The 14,750-nt window shown below is 46.6% G+C and overlaps 1 long non-coding RNA gene across 3 annotated transcripts; it reads right to left on the bottom strand.

Annotated features, from left to right (window-relative positions):
- LOC117021492 (uncharacterized) lies at nucleotides 1-7,316 on the bottom strand. 3 transcript variants are annotated; one of them, XR_004422870.1, is made up of 5 exons: nucleotides 7,242-7,316; nucleotides 6,727-6,761; nucleotides 3,636-3,944; nucleotides 1,933-2,082; nucleotides 1-555 (listed from the first exon to the last, which is right to left on the bottom strand). It is a non-coding gene; the product is annotated as an uncharacterized LOC117021492 (long non-coding RNA). The 3 variants fall into 3 exon arrangements; XR_004422868.1 differs by lacking the exon at nucleotides 6,727-6,761 and having other exon boundaries at nucleotides 7,242-7,309; XR_004422869.1 differs by lacking the exon at nucleotides 7,242-7,316 and having other exon boundaries at nucleotides 6,727-6,768.
- Nucleotides 7,317-14,750: the final 7,434 nt, after the last annotated feature.

Here is a 14,750-nt window from a genome sequence, read left to right as displayed (position 1 = left end):
CAATAATTTTTAAGAGTACAAAGGGGTCTTGAGACCAAAGGATTTAAAAACTGCCAGCGCAGGACCTAGAACTTGCAACTTATAGGAACCGGTGTTCAAACTCTGATCAAATGCCTTCACTCTTACCCTGAATTGCTCCCTGTTTTGTTTTAGAGTTATTTTCAGGTGCTAAACTTCCAAGAACCCTGTTTGAGGTTTCAGTCATCTAATGAAACCCCTAATCATCGGGGATTTAAAATAATAAGTGTCAGTGAGGTGGGCGAAGTTATGCTGCAGTAACATACAACCTGAAATTTTCAGTTGCTTTAGATTGCGAAGGCTTTCGTGGTCCAGCCGAGCCTGCTCCTGGCTCGGGCAAAACTCCAGGCCAGCTGTGGTGCATTGTCAGTGGCTTCCAGGCTGCCTGCCACCTCCACTCAAGTTCTCCGCCTCATTACCGCAGGGGAGGGCCACACTAGAGGGCCAAGCACCAGCAGTTAACGGCTTCCAGCTTCTAGCGACAATGACACTGTCACCTCTGCTGGGATTTCAGTGCAGGATGGGGAAACGGCAGTCCTGCACAGCCAAGAGAGGAGAGTGGATATCCTTTCTCTGCACCCCCATCCTGTAATACCCCATCATCTGCTCCAAAAAGCTGCTAGAGGCCAGGAGGCATGCACAGGGTTGAGAAGCTAGCCTCGGCCCTTCAAGGACTCACAAATTATCTAGAAAGAAAAGATAAAACTGCAAGTGACATCACGTCACCTTTGTACAGCTCTACTGTTTTCAAAGTACTACACAAATAATTCTTAAATAAGTTACCTAGAGGAGAAGTCCAGATGACTCAAACAGCTTTGAGGGTTCTTGGGAGAAAGAAAACCATGGCTTGGGTAATCGAAGATGGTTTCAGGGAGAAGGTGGGGATCAGAACAGAGGTCTTGAAATGGGGGAAGGACCCAAACTGGTAGAAATGGAAAAATGTATATAAAGACATAAAGTCAGTGAGGTAAGAGAGAGATTTGCAGACGATGGATAGACCACTATGGCTGCAGAAAAGTTATTGGATAGCACACAAGGTAACATCAGGGTTACCTGATGTTAGAAGGTAACAGAAGGCAGGAAAGCTGTCTGGGGAGGAGAGGAGCCAGCCCAGGCGTGGGCGCTGGCCCTGGTGAGGGCTCGGGCCTGTGGGAGGAGAGGACACAGCTGACCAGGTCCCCAGGAAAGGAGGCCACGGGACCCTGAGGATTTGTCATTCATCGACAAGACAACTGTTAGGCTTTGGAATACAGACATCATTTATTTTAATTGAAGAAGCTATATGATTTATGCCTCTCTTTTTCCTAAGACAAAAATAAGAATGTATTTCCAACTTCAACATCTATAAAATAGCTGTGGTGTGATCATGTCTTACACAAATAAAAATACAAGTTTCAGAAATACCATTTACCAAGCTTTAAGTCAAGTGGGTGTTGGAGTTATCTTGCTTACGTTCAACTGCCAAGTTCTTTGGCTTGAGAGAGTAGACAAGTCCTGTTTTTGTGCTCCCCTGCTTTGTACACTGATATCGTCTTTGGGAGGAGCAGAAGATAAAAGAGAAGAAAGAAGGAAACCCCAAACCTTGAGACGCACGTTTTGCTTGTGCTCAGGGAAGTAGCCATGGCTCACAGAGATGCCCAGGGATTGGTTGAGAATGAGGAGAAATGAAAGTGGGCAGTGGTTGTAATGGGAGAGAGAAACATTGCAGGAATAGCATTGAAAGGACCTCTGGGTGATTAGAACCAACATATTCTCCTTTCTATAACCCCTACAAGATTGTATCCCTCCCTTAGTCTGTTGAAATGTCTGTGGTTAAACCCTAGACTACATAATGCTAGAACAGAGTGAGGAAGCTGGGGCAAGACAACTGAGGCCTTAAAAACCAGGCTCTTCCAATAGTCAGTGGGGACCTACCATGTCGTTGAGAGGCCGACACTCATCAAAGTGGCTCATGAAGACTGGAGCAGAGCCCAGGATGCACTGAGAACGTAGACAGAGGGCAGTAAGGCGGTTTGGAGCCTGTCGCAATAGTCCAGGCAGTAAGAGGCTGAGCTAGAACCTGGGCTGCAGAATTAGAAAAGACAGTGGATGCGAGAGTTATCATGAGGGACACAATCAAGATGATTTAGGATTAACCAGAAGGAAGTAACACAGTTCTGGTGTCTGACTGACTGACAACCGTGGTTGGAGAAGTGCGCGAACCAACGTTGGTTTAAAAGACTTTGGGGGGTGGAAGGGTGGCTCAGTTGGTTAGAGCACAAACTCTGAGCAACGGGGCTGCGGGTTCGATTCCCACATGGGCCAGCAAGCTGCACCCTCCGCAACTAGAATGAAGTCAGTGAGCTGCCGCTCAGCTCCCAGGTGGCCAGATGGCTCAGTTGGTTGGAACGCGGGCTCTCAACCACAAGGCTGCCAGTTCAACTCCTCGACTCCCGCAAGGGATGGTGGGCTGCGCCCCCTGCAACTAACAACAGCAACTGGACCTGGAGCTGAGCTGCGCCCTTCACAACTAACATTGAAAGGACAACAACTTGACTTGGAAAAGTTCTGGAAGTACACACTGTTCCCCAATACAGTGCTGTTCCCCCTTCCCCAATAAATCTTTTAAAAAAAAAAAAGATTTCAGTGCTCTCTGCTAGACAAATTGCATCTGATGGGGGAGGGTGGCCCATCTAAACAGAAATGTTCAGTACAGACAGACACGAGGACCCAAACTGAGAGAAGGGTCAGTGACCAAAACACAGAATGGAAGTGAGCCCCTGCAGACCTGGAGTGAAAGTTCACGGGACTCAGGAAGAAAGTGGCAAATGGCAGAATCCCAGGCATAGGGTGAGATTCTGGGGGGCTGTTAGGATTGTCCTGTTGACACGGAATACTTGGTGTCTTTCTCAACACCACTTCTCCAACTCCATAACACCAGCATGATCTGGGGACTTACTCATGGCTTCCTGGCCTCCAGTCCTGGTTCCCCGCACCTCCCCTGTGTCCACTCCTCGGTCCCTGCACCCCAGATTATTTCTGTTCTTTTCTCCTTAAATCATCCAGAGTGATTTCTGTTGCTTGCAACTAAGACCCTTGACGAGTACAGAAAGGCTGCCAAGGACGTCAAACCCTGCAGGTTGATCGAAAGGGCAACGGATTTCATGACTTGGTTATTCGTGGTTTTAGACAAATGGCTAATAACGGGCATAAAATGTTATTAGGAGTGGAAGAGAGAGAGCTCAAAAATAATGCTGACCTGACCACGTGCCTGAGACCACTACTGTGCTGACCAACAATAGGGATTTGGCTGCAGATTGCTGGAGGACTCATTATAGTCCAGTTGGTAAAAAAAACTGGGTCGTCTCTTGCTCAGGGCTACATTTTATAAGTGACACAGGAGAGTTTTTGATTCTCATTCCTTCTTCCCCCAACAGAAGCAGGTTATTCCACCCCTCTCAGCACCGTAACCAGGAAGATTCCCACAGATCGCCCAGTGGGCAGGGGGAAGGTCCAATTGTCCAGAAGACCACTGAGTCCCTTCGCCCCCTCCTCTCCTTCATATGGGGTAAAACAGGCTCATGAACTTAGCACACTAAGTCCCATTAGTGCCACCTCTCCCTTCCCCCATGTCCCACCTGGGTGCAGGACTCTCTCGGCACCCCTTGTGTAGAAGTGTCGTATTCTTTCACACCTGTGAGAAAACGCTGCCATCTTTTCCTCCTGACGGGCATGGTTCCCCGCTCTTCTGTCGGGCGAGATCACAGGTGAGACTCAGGACGAATGCTGCTTATTCAGGCAAGTTGTCCTGAGTCCTGCACAGCCCGGATCACATGACTCCTGCGTCTGTTCTCCTTTAGCCATGCTCTCTCAATGACCGGTTATGCACCGCAGCTCCCTATATCATTTATAAATTATATGTGTGTCACTGTACCAATTATGCGTATCTGAAAACACACAAAAATAGAAAACTTTAAAGTATGAGGTAAAAAAATATAAAGACAAGTTCTAATATTTTTTCTTGTCCCTATCCCCACCCCAGCCCAGCATGCACAATCCTTGCACGTAATTCTACCGGTGTTCATAGCATCCATCACATTCTGTTATAATTCTGTTTCTATACCTAGTCTAATTTGCCTTTGTAGCCATTCACACAGTGCCTGACAAAAAGTAGGTCCTTATAAATATCTGTTGAATTAACTTATGTAATATTAGAAATTGTTTTCTATAGTTTCAAGCTCCCGTAAATCCTCGGTAATGACAGATGGTAGCAATTGGTGTATTGACTCACTTATCTGAACAACGCTATTTAAAAGGCAAGTGAATTACATTTTCATTTAAACTGTCCCGACACTTGTCTCAGTTAGGTTTTCCTTTCTGTCAGTCCTAGATTTATGCCTTAGGGCACAAATGAATGACAATCGAATTCCAGGCTTGGGGCTGATAAAAATCCCAGCTCTGGGCTGGTTTTTGATACAAAGCGTTTGGACATCTCCATCTCAGCTAGGACTGGGTTATTCATGTCACCGCAAAGAAGCCCAAAGTCCAGTGATTCGCACCAGTCTTGAATCAGACATAAAAACAATAGGAATACTTTAAATAGCCACAATTCCCATTTCTGAAAATTCTATTCAGACGACAGGCGAACGTGTTATGATGAAGTGTGGGAGTTCTGTGAAGAGGGCCTCGTGCACCTGCCTGATGGGAACCACGTGGACACAATAGTACCGGTGAGCTGTTAGAATGCTGCCTTTTGTTTGGGGGGGCATCCGATGATAAGGAAATTGATGGCAGGCTGTGTGCTGTAAAGGAGCTGTGTAGGGTTTGTGTTGGGTCTGGGGTAACAGACCCCCGTTCACCCTTTCCCCTGGGGATTATTCCACAATGTCCTACAGCCGGGGACTGTAGCCCCGGCACTGCCTGAACAATCACCTCCATTGCTGGGCTGTCGTGAAGCTGGGAACGTGTGGCTGAGGCCATAGTGGTGGTGAATGCGACTGAATATGGATTCCTCTCTCTCAGTGTAGTTGTTATTTATCAGCTGTTCCCCGTGGCTCTGCCTTCTCCCCACAAGGAGCCAGGCTGGTGGTTCCGCAAGCAGTCCGCCATACGCTTTAAGGAGAAGTTGTCACTTCTCAGATGGCTAGTCCTTGGTGCGCTCTGGGCCTCAGTCTGTTCTCACCGTTCTCGCTCAGCGGTACCATTGCAACAACGTCCCAACTGGTGACCCCGTTCCCACCCTCGCCCCCATGGCCTGCGCTGTACCACCCAGTGTGGTGACCACAGGCCACATAAGGCTGTTAAGCGTTTGCAATGTGACTGTTTCATATTAAGAGGAGCTGTCAAATAGACACCAGATTTCAAAGATTTAGTATAAAACAAGATGTATAAACTACCTCAATAGTAATTTTTATATTGATTACATATTGTACTATTAAGAGCTTAAGTATATTAGGTTAAATTAAATAGATTAACATTATTTGCACCTGTTTCGTTTTACTTTTTAACATGGAACATGTTTTTAGGTTACAGATGCAACTCACATTTGTGGCTCACCTTCCATCTGTATTGGACCCCACACAGCACCTGGAGTGAACCTTTGAGCATCATGAATGTCAAGTCACTCCTTTAGTCAAAACTCCAGCGACTTTACACCTCACTCAGAGGCAAATGAAAGCTCTCACTGTGGCCTGTAGGGCCTTAGCTGGTCATAGACCCTCCTCTGCCACTCCTGCCTCTGTTCACTGCCCTCCTTGCTACTCGCTGCACATGCCAACCACGCTTCTACCCCAGGGCCTTTGCATGTCTTTTTCCCTGTACTGAGAATCTGTCCAAAGGATATTCGTGTCATCTCTCACTTCCTGCAGGTCTCTGCTCATTTCTTACCACCTTATTTAAAGTAGGAGTGCACACCCCCCCACACACACACACACACAGTACCCTGTGCCACCTGTTCCTTACTCTGCTTTAGTTTTCTTCATAATTCTTACCAGAAGCTGTCGTTTTTATTTATTTATTTTGGTAGGGGGGAGGAGTTCAGTCTCCCTCAATTAGAATGTAAGCTCCAGGAGGGCAAGGATTTGTGTGTGTTGTTCACAGCTGAAGCCCAAATGCCGAGACTAGCGCCTAGCATGCTGTGGACACTCAGTGAGTGTTTGTTGAATGACTGAATGTCAGAGTGGTAAATGTGTGTGGATCCAGGAGGGAAAAGCCCAGATGGCCCTCGGGTTGGCTGCTAGCCTAAGTAAAAGGGTCTCCTCTACCACCGACGGGCGTCTACACTGGGGTTTGAAGCAAAGCTTCATAGTAATGGAGTCTCTTTACCTGCTTTATTCTCTATAGATGTTCAAGCAGGTCGCTATGGCAGGACGGGACCTGGGGACGTGGGTATCATCCAAATATTATCAACCTTAACAGCTCACAAACATCTGTGTGTGCGTGTGTGTGTGTCTTCTTCCTTCCTTCTTTCCTCCCTCCCTTCCTTCTTCTCTTCCTTCCTTCCTTGTTAACATGACTAAAACAGAATACAGTATATTTAAATTCTTAGGTAAAATCAAAAGCAAGCTACGAGATGCAAATAGCATAAAACCAGTCACTGTCAGGCTTGGACTGTGATCCCATAATGGCTAGAATGACATCATGAGTTGATTAAAATTTCAGAAGCAAGGCCTGGCTTCCTCTGGCTCCAGCTTCCATCTGTCCCCGTGTCACGTGTGCTCTGGACGTTACCTCATCTCCGGTTACCCAGCTTGATCCTGAACGGTCTCCTCAATGCAAGGAGAAAGTGGAATGTCAGCGTTTCCTACACAAACCCTCACTTTCTGGAGACATCTAGCTCACAGCTTATAGTCACGCTAATGCATCCCGATGTCTTCCAGGCAGCCCGGTCTCTGTGGGCTGTGCGCCCCCCCCACCCCCCCCCCACACACATTGGACTCAAGACGGCCCCTGTGGGAAGATTCAGCAGCTCGGGCTCAACCAACAGGGAAACACAGTACCTGCAGCCTGAAGGCCCCACTGGGGAGCCCCATAGGGGAGCCTGTTGGAACTCAGCCTGGCCCTCTGAGAGCAGCCTGCAGACCCTCGTGCCCCTTCCCCAGGGGAGGGTTAGGACCTGCTCTCTGCGAGGTGACAGGGGACCGTCCCCACCTCCAGTCCTGAAGCCTCACCAGGACTAGCCAGCACCAGATGCTAACCAGTGCCTCCGGTGGAACGAAAATTCTGTTCTGTTCTTTGGAACTTACCCGTTAGGGATTTGTGGCTCAGGCTGTGCTTGAAGAAAGGGAAGGAGCTACTTAAAAGCACTTTGTTGGTCTCCTGGCATTGCCAGCACCCACACCCACTACCTCTGCCACTCCCAGCCACTGCCCCGCCCTTCCCCTCCGCCCTGTGACCAAGGCCAGGACTTTGGAATTTCACACCTGGCTGCACCATTTACCAGTGTCCTCAGGGAATTCCTGAATCCAGCTGAGCTCTCCTCCCACTTGTAAAATGAGCAAGACATAGAAGACCCCTACCTCAGAGGGACCTTGAGGGGCTTTCCTGGAAAGCACGCGTGCTGCCCACTCGCTCTCCTCTTTCGGGTGGTGGAGTCTTGTGTCCACTTAGGGCCCGACACTGCCCACGCCAGGAAGGCCCACGCCAGAAAGAAAGCGCTCAGCTGAGGTGGACAGACAGACAGCAAGTCCTGACGAGCCCACGGGAGCCCCTGGACATGGCTGAGCCTAAACCGGAAGCACCCCAAAACTTCCAAGTCATGTGAATCGATGCATTCCCTTTTGTTTCTTGTTTCTCCTGTTTTTGTTGCCTGCGAATGCCAAAGCCCAAACTAAAACACTGCTTGTCCTGTGCCCCAGCTCTTCACTTTGGCGGCTCTGCGTAAGATTTTCCTGAGTGTCTGGCTCCCCTGGCTGGCAAGGAGAGTAAGTTCATGTTTCTAGGATCCTAGTTCTCTGCACGAGCACTCTCATTTCTACACTTCACTGACACTTCAACTCCTCCTGTCTCCGATGTACTTGGCTTTGCTCTTAGCCCACACATGCTTGGACAGAGATTCCTTTCGCGTTGTCTGCCTGCTCGCCCGGCTGTCATGGTGCCATGTGTGCAGTGGGCCAGCCGAATCCCCTTACCGGTCCTGTTTGGGATGGCCACTGGGTTTGTGTCAGTGGTATAGTGAGCGCCCAGAGCCAGGGGGGCAGTGGGTCACCCTTCTTTAGAAGCACTCAGGACACAAAGCACCATTTTGGAATTATTCTTAGGTTTTGTCAGCCAACCATGCAAACCAGCACAGATTCCATCAGGCTTTTAAAAGCCCTGGCCCCGTGAACTGGGCTCCTCCAGGTCACTCTGAATGAGTAAAGTCCAGAATAGAACAAAAATTCAAACCAGTATTCATTTTCATGGTGAAATTCGTCAGGGTATATTTGAAAACACAAAGGTTTGGCCTTATTGCTTTTATTTTATCATGATCCATTTTCTGGAGAGCCATTGCTGTTGCAAAAAGTCAACAAGGTCCTTGAAGACCTTACCAACCCTTTAGAACTCAGAGACAGTCTGGAAACACATCTTGGGCATGTCCCCGTCTGTCCTGCTCATTCCTTCCTCGGACCCTTGCTTTCAGGAACACTCAGCTGTCCATCCTATAGGTGCGGTCCCTCTGTTGTGTGCCGGCAGCCTCTGGCAGGGAATGCAGTACCCTCCCTCCAACCTCCACCCCTCCACTCAGCTGTCAGTCCCCTTGTCCCCCATCCCACACCCTAGCCCAGGCTGGGCGAGCACCCTGCTTCTGCTTCCAATAAGGTTCTATGCACAGTGCTGGCATTCCAATGATTACATTGGATTGTTACCTGTTTATGGGTGGTGGCCCCAACTAGATTGAGAAGCTTGAGGGGTGGTCTTCATCTCGTTTTTCTTTAAACCAAGCGCTTCCTAGCACAGGGCTCGGCCCAAAGTTTATTAAATGAACATATGAATTAGGAGGACAGGGGAGAGAAAATAGCATTTGTTGCCTGGATGCCTTATTGCAGCACTGTGGTGAGAATTTACTAAGAGCACACAGGTAAATGGCCTGGGGACATACCTCACACAGCATGGATGTGTTTTTTGTTGACTGAATGATGGTGGAACCACATTCTGCAGGTGACAATGCTGCAGCTCACAGAGTGTAAGCTGCCTCGCAGGGTCCCACAGTGACCCTGAGAGAGCTGAGATGTGAGCATGGCTCTCTGGCCGCTAAGCTCTTGGCTTCACCTAGACCTGGCTGTGGTCTCTGGCTTGCAGCTTGCGCTAGCCCTCACCCCAGCAAATAGGCAAACATTTTTTGTTGTTGTTGATAATGATCTTTGAATCAATTGTAATACTTTTACATAATGGCTGTCCATGGGAGGAATTCCACAAATATTTGTTGGATGAACGGATGACTGACTGGGCTTGTGGAAACTTCCAGTGCTGAATAAAGGTGGCTGACTAGTCCGTTTAGTGCACCATAGGATATTATTCCTTTAGGAAATGTACTAATATCACTATAGCTATTCACTAAGCAGAAACCTAATGTTATAAAGTAACATTGGAGAAAGGGCTTTGTAAGAACAATGTAACAGAAATAAAGTACCGAAAATAGTTTCTCTCTCCAGGACAGTGACAAAGCTAAAATCTGTGGAATATTCTTAAGATTCTCTTACCACAGGAAGGTGACATTTTAACCTCCCTGCTAAAACTGGAATCTCCGATTTTGAATCATCTGCGAAGATACTAACACAGATTGGACTGCGTTTTTGAAATCTATGGACTATAGATTACCTGAGCAGTCATGTGCTGGGAGCAGCAAGCGCACTGACAGGTGAGGACAAGTGAACAGGTTGGTGGTGTCTTTCTTACTGGGAGAGGACGAGAAGGGGAGTGGAGCCACTTGGAGGCATCTTATGTGACCAGGAAATTATTCACAGCAATAATCGCCATAGCCGCCGTTTACGTGCTCCCTTCGGTGGCAGGTACTTTGCTTATGTTACATTATTCAATTAATTGGTCCCCATGCTACCATGCCATGATGCAGTAGGATTTCCTACGCACATTTTACAGGCAGGATTTCAGAGAGGTTAGGTCATTGTCCTAGAGAGGCTGCAGGTGCCAGGATTTACACCCAGATCCATCTGACTCCAGACAGAGTCTACCTATTGTCTTGTGAGTGTCACGACAGACCGCACAGCCCTGGCCAACCCTGAGCCTTGCCACGCCCGTCATCCCATTCCCAGGGCAGCCTGGGCTCCTCATCCTCACAGGCAAAGCCAGGCTCCTCTGCAGGAGTGAAGCGCACAGTGGGATGGTTAGGCAAACCACTCCAGCTGAAAGCTAATGGCCATTTGCCTAATGCAATCTGTAAGGACACTTTAACAGCACAACGGTTTGGCCATATGGCTTTATTTTATTACGATGAATTTCCGGGAGACCCACTGCTATTGAAGACAGTTCCCAAGATCCCTGAAGCCCTCCCGGAAGCAGCCCACGGCCCCTCACTCTGCAGCCCCCTGGCCCCATCCCCACACTCCCAGACACACTGGACTCTGCCTCGGGAGAGTTGTGATTCTGTTCTGGGACAAAAGAGATCCCCACGGACACAGAAGTCACAGTAAGGGTGGGCTTCCTGTAATTTCCTTTATCATTGTCCCAAGGTTAATAAACCTAGATTATACTCCTCCGCCCTCCGAGGCGGCCTCACCATTGGAAGAACAGAGCAGAGCCGGGGAATAAGGTCTCTGTCGTAGTTTGTTCTAGGAAAGACAGGCACCTTTCCACTGCCTCGCAGCTGGGGCTGTCTTCGGCTGGTTAGGCCTCTCAGCCTCGGGGAGGCCAAAGACAAAGCGGGTGGAACGAACCTGCAAGAACTGCTTAGCACTAGGCACAGGGAGCCCTGGATTGCATTGTGGGACTCCAAGGAGACACACCCAACAGTAAATAAGGAGGATGGAGACAGGTATAGAAATGCAGGGTCAGGAGCTAAAGACAGACTTTCCTGACTTTTCCTCCTGGGCTGACCCTGTCCCCTCCCGGCAGAGAAAAAGGAGAATAATTTATACTACTGTCAGAAAGTAACACGGGTTGATAAATGGTCGACCCCTTGGAAGAGAGCCTTCGCAAGCACAAAATCACATATTTGTGCAGCCTACTGCTTTTAAATGAAAAGTAATAATTTACAAACTTTCTCAGGAAAAACAGACATTTCACAACTTAAATGGTTGGTTTTGGGGTCCTTAGTCTGTAACATCAGCTTCCTAACAGTTCCTCCCCTCTCGGAGTTGGAGGGTACGTCTTCTCCCAAGCTGTACTCATTCTCCTAACACAGCCTCCACCTTCTGTCTGCGGGTGTAGACAGCAGACGGGAGGCACGTACAATTATTTTGGAGTGCCTCCTCATTCAGAACTGGCAAGAAATATCCTTGTTGCTATTTCTCCTTTTTGTTGGGGAATTAAAACAAGCAACATTAATTTGCAGGACTCAGTCCTCACGTCTCTCTCTTTTCCACCTCACTCCAGTGGTCCACCACTGACAACTGTCCTTTTGTTTGCCAAGAGCTGACTTTGCAAGCAGGTAGCCACCTGATGTACCCAGAAGGAGGGGCCTCATCTCACCTGGCACACCTGAGGTAAGGTCAGTCCAACTCGCCCAATGACAACCAATCCTGAAAACGTTATTTATTCTGCCACGCCCACCCCACACCGTGGACTATTAATTCCTTTGGACTCCAAGAACCTAATGTGCCACCCGACAACGGCATTGTAACAATGCTAACATCTCCGGAGCTCAGACATATCCTGGTTTGAGAATCTATCTGACATTAGAAAAAAAAAAAATACACCAACACTTTGGTGGTTGTTCCCCCACTAAAATGAAGGTGCTTCTTTCCAGAGAGCAAATCCAAACTGTCTGCACTGAAATGACTCATCTTTCTGTATAAGGACTTTAACTTACCCCATTATAGTTCAGAACAGAGAAGACACAGGACAGTAACATTTCCTCCCTTTCCTTTTTCTCATATGTGTTGAAGCAACAAAGACAAGAGAAATCTATTTCTGGCCTATGGAGTTTTCAGAGTGAAAATCTTACGTAGGGCAACAATGATCCTGGTTATCCAAATATTGAATTTCTTTATTTTCTCTACTATCATAGAATTGGTAAGGTAACCATAAATGTAAGAATTACTTAATAATTTTCAGTAACTGTGCAAGCTTTCTAATTATTAGTTCATAAGTAGGGAAACTAAGGCAAAGAAAAGTGGCCAGTTATATACACTCGCCTGTAGGAAGTAATTTATAATCATAAAAACACTTCTCAATCACCGTCAAAATTAACTCCTCGGGACGGGCGGGGCACATCACCACAACACAGGCAGGTCCGGTAGCTAAGTGGGAGACAGCACCCTCCTCAGCTGTCGGATGGAACCTGGCCAGGTTGTCTGACTCATTCATAGCTACATCACCTGCGGTTCAGATAGCAAATATTACTCTATTTTACCTCAAAAACCTGTCCTAAGATGATGCCCTTTTTGTGCCAGTTAAGCTTAACGAAAATCTCGTAGATATTACAACAATGGTTCTCAATCAGGGACTTTTTTTCCTGCTACTGGCATCCAGTGGGTAAGGGGCTGGGGTGATGGTGAACATCCTACAATGCCCAGGACAGTGCCCCTTGAAAGAATTATCCGGCCTAATATGTCAACAGTGTCAAGGCTGTGAAACCCCGTATTAAAGGAAAGCTGGAAACTGTCTCTTTCCCCTAATAAATTCAAATATAGCATCACCATTCAACCATGTACCAAATATTTATTGAGTATCTATAGGATACTAGGAAGAAGAAAAACAAGCTCACTGCCTTCCTGAGCCAAGCAATTCAAAGAAAGGAAATAAGTAAGTAAATAAGCAAGATAACTGCAGATTGTGGTGTATATTGACATGGAAATAAATGAATTACAACAGAGAGTAACCTGGAGGTGCTTTAGATAATATAGGCAAAGATGACTTACCTTCCTGAGGGAATTAGAATGTTTTTGGTAGCAGATAACAGAAACTCCCAACTCAGTTTGGCTTAAACAATAAGAAAATGTATGGTTCACAAAACTGAAATCCAGAAGAAGGGTCCCAGGACTGGCTGAAACCCTGGGCTCCAACTTCTATCCAACTCCGAATGCCAGCTTCCTCTTAGGAAGGCAGTAGGTGCCTCATACCGATGGTCCCTACAAACTCACCTGTCCCAATAAATAAATAAAGGTGGACTGATTAACAAAGGAGGGTGGAGGGAGGCTACAAAAATGTACAACTCAGCAGCCACTGCAGTATGAGTCGAGACAGATGTGGCACAGTACTGGCTTTTCTTGAATAATATGATCACTATTACTATAATTTATTGAATGCCTCCTACCATACTAGATGTTTTATTTATATCTAATCTTCCCAAATTCCCAGCAAGATGCGTATTATCTCCATTTTACAGATGAGGAAACTGAGGCTCTCGGAAGAATTTGAAGATTACATATATATCACCTAATAATGACATGGTTAGTGCTTTACATACATTTTCAATCATTACATGCATCCTATGAGGTGGAACACAGGAAGGTTTAGTAATGATCTCAAGGTCACACAGCTAGCAAATTAATAAGAAGTATATATCACCAAGATTCAAGCCCATGAAATCTAATTCCAGGAGGTTCTGGTGCTCTCACAAGCTGTAGATATAGTGTATATTAGTATTGCCCCAGGATTTGAATTTAATCCAGATCTGTCTGGCTCCAAAGACCAAGAAGCGTTCCTTTCCCTTTTCTGCACAAATGTCCTCATATAAAAGGAGACCAAAAAAAAAAAAATTTCCAAGTTCTATATCGGTTAAAAAATGCTGTGAATCTATTGATGTTAATAAAAGATTTTGATACGCAAAAATAGTTGGGAGGGGAGTTTTTGTAAGACACACACACACACACACACACACACACATCCAACGATAGCTAAGTGTCTTTTGCAATTTAATACAATCACCTTTAGAATGTGTCAATGATTGTCCCAATTTAACGGCAAATTAAGTGCAGCATTTATCTAAGTGCCAGAACAATTATCAAAAAGCACGTACAGTTTACTTGATCTGTAACAGAAACCTGGGCATTTGTCTCTGATTTAATCTCGTCATAATTGCCATACTTTTCAGGAGTTAGGTTTTCGTGACTTTAGGTAACAACTCCTAACTTAATCCAGTTACACACATTGGAACTATGCTTGTACCTGTGTGTGACTGAGGGAGTGTGAAAAGGAGCTATCAGGTAAATAAAAAAATACACCGAAAGGTATGAGACTTGATAATGGCAGTAGAGTCCACTTTTCTTTATGCTTGGCTCTTCAGTGAAAAGTTAACAGGGACCTCGCTTTTCAGGGTTGAGATCAAACAAGCAGCAAAACGTTATCTAATAGTCTCTGGCTCGGAGCGCAGGGTGGAACAAGGTCTGCTCAAGTCAGAGATAGCAAAAATAAGCAGAAAGTGATACCGCAGATGACTTCCAAATTACACCACATCCAAAAATGCTTTCTTAAAACAAAAAAACCCTGACATTTTAACTCACAAAAGAGTATTCCGCCGGCTGATAAATACAAGAACATTCAACACAAACCCTATGTTTGTGATTCGCGGTTTACGCAGAAATCCTCCTAATGCACAATCCACCACTTGGGGAGTAACCTAGACAATAATACAGACGAACACAAAACAAACGAGC

This window comes from Rhinolophus ferrumequinum, chromosome 4 (genome assembly GCF_004115265.2).
Source record: "Rhinolophus ferrumequinum isolate MPI-CBG mRhiFer1 chromosome 4, mRhiFer1_v1.p, whole genome shotgun sequence".
NCBI classification, from domain to species: domain Eukaryota; kingdom Metazoa; phylum Chordata; class Mammalia; order Chiroptera; family Rhinolophidae; genus Rhinolophus; species Rhinolophus ferrumequinum.
Note: the sequence above shows the minus strand (reverse complement) of the source record. Positions and strands in the feature narration are given on the sequence as shown.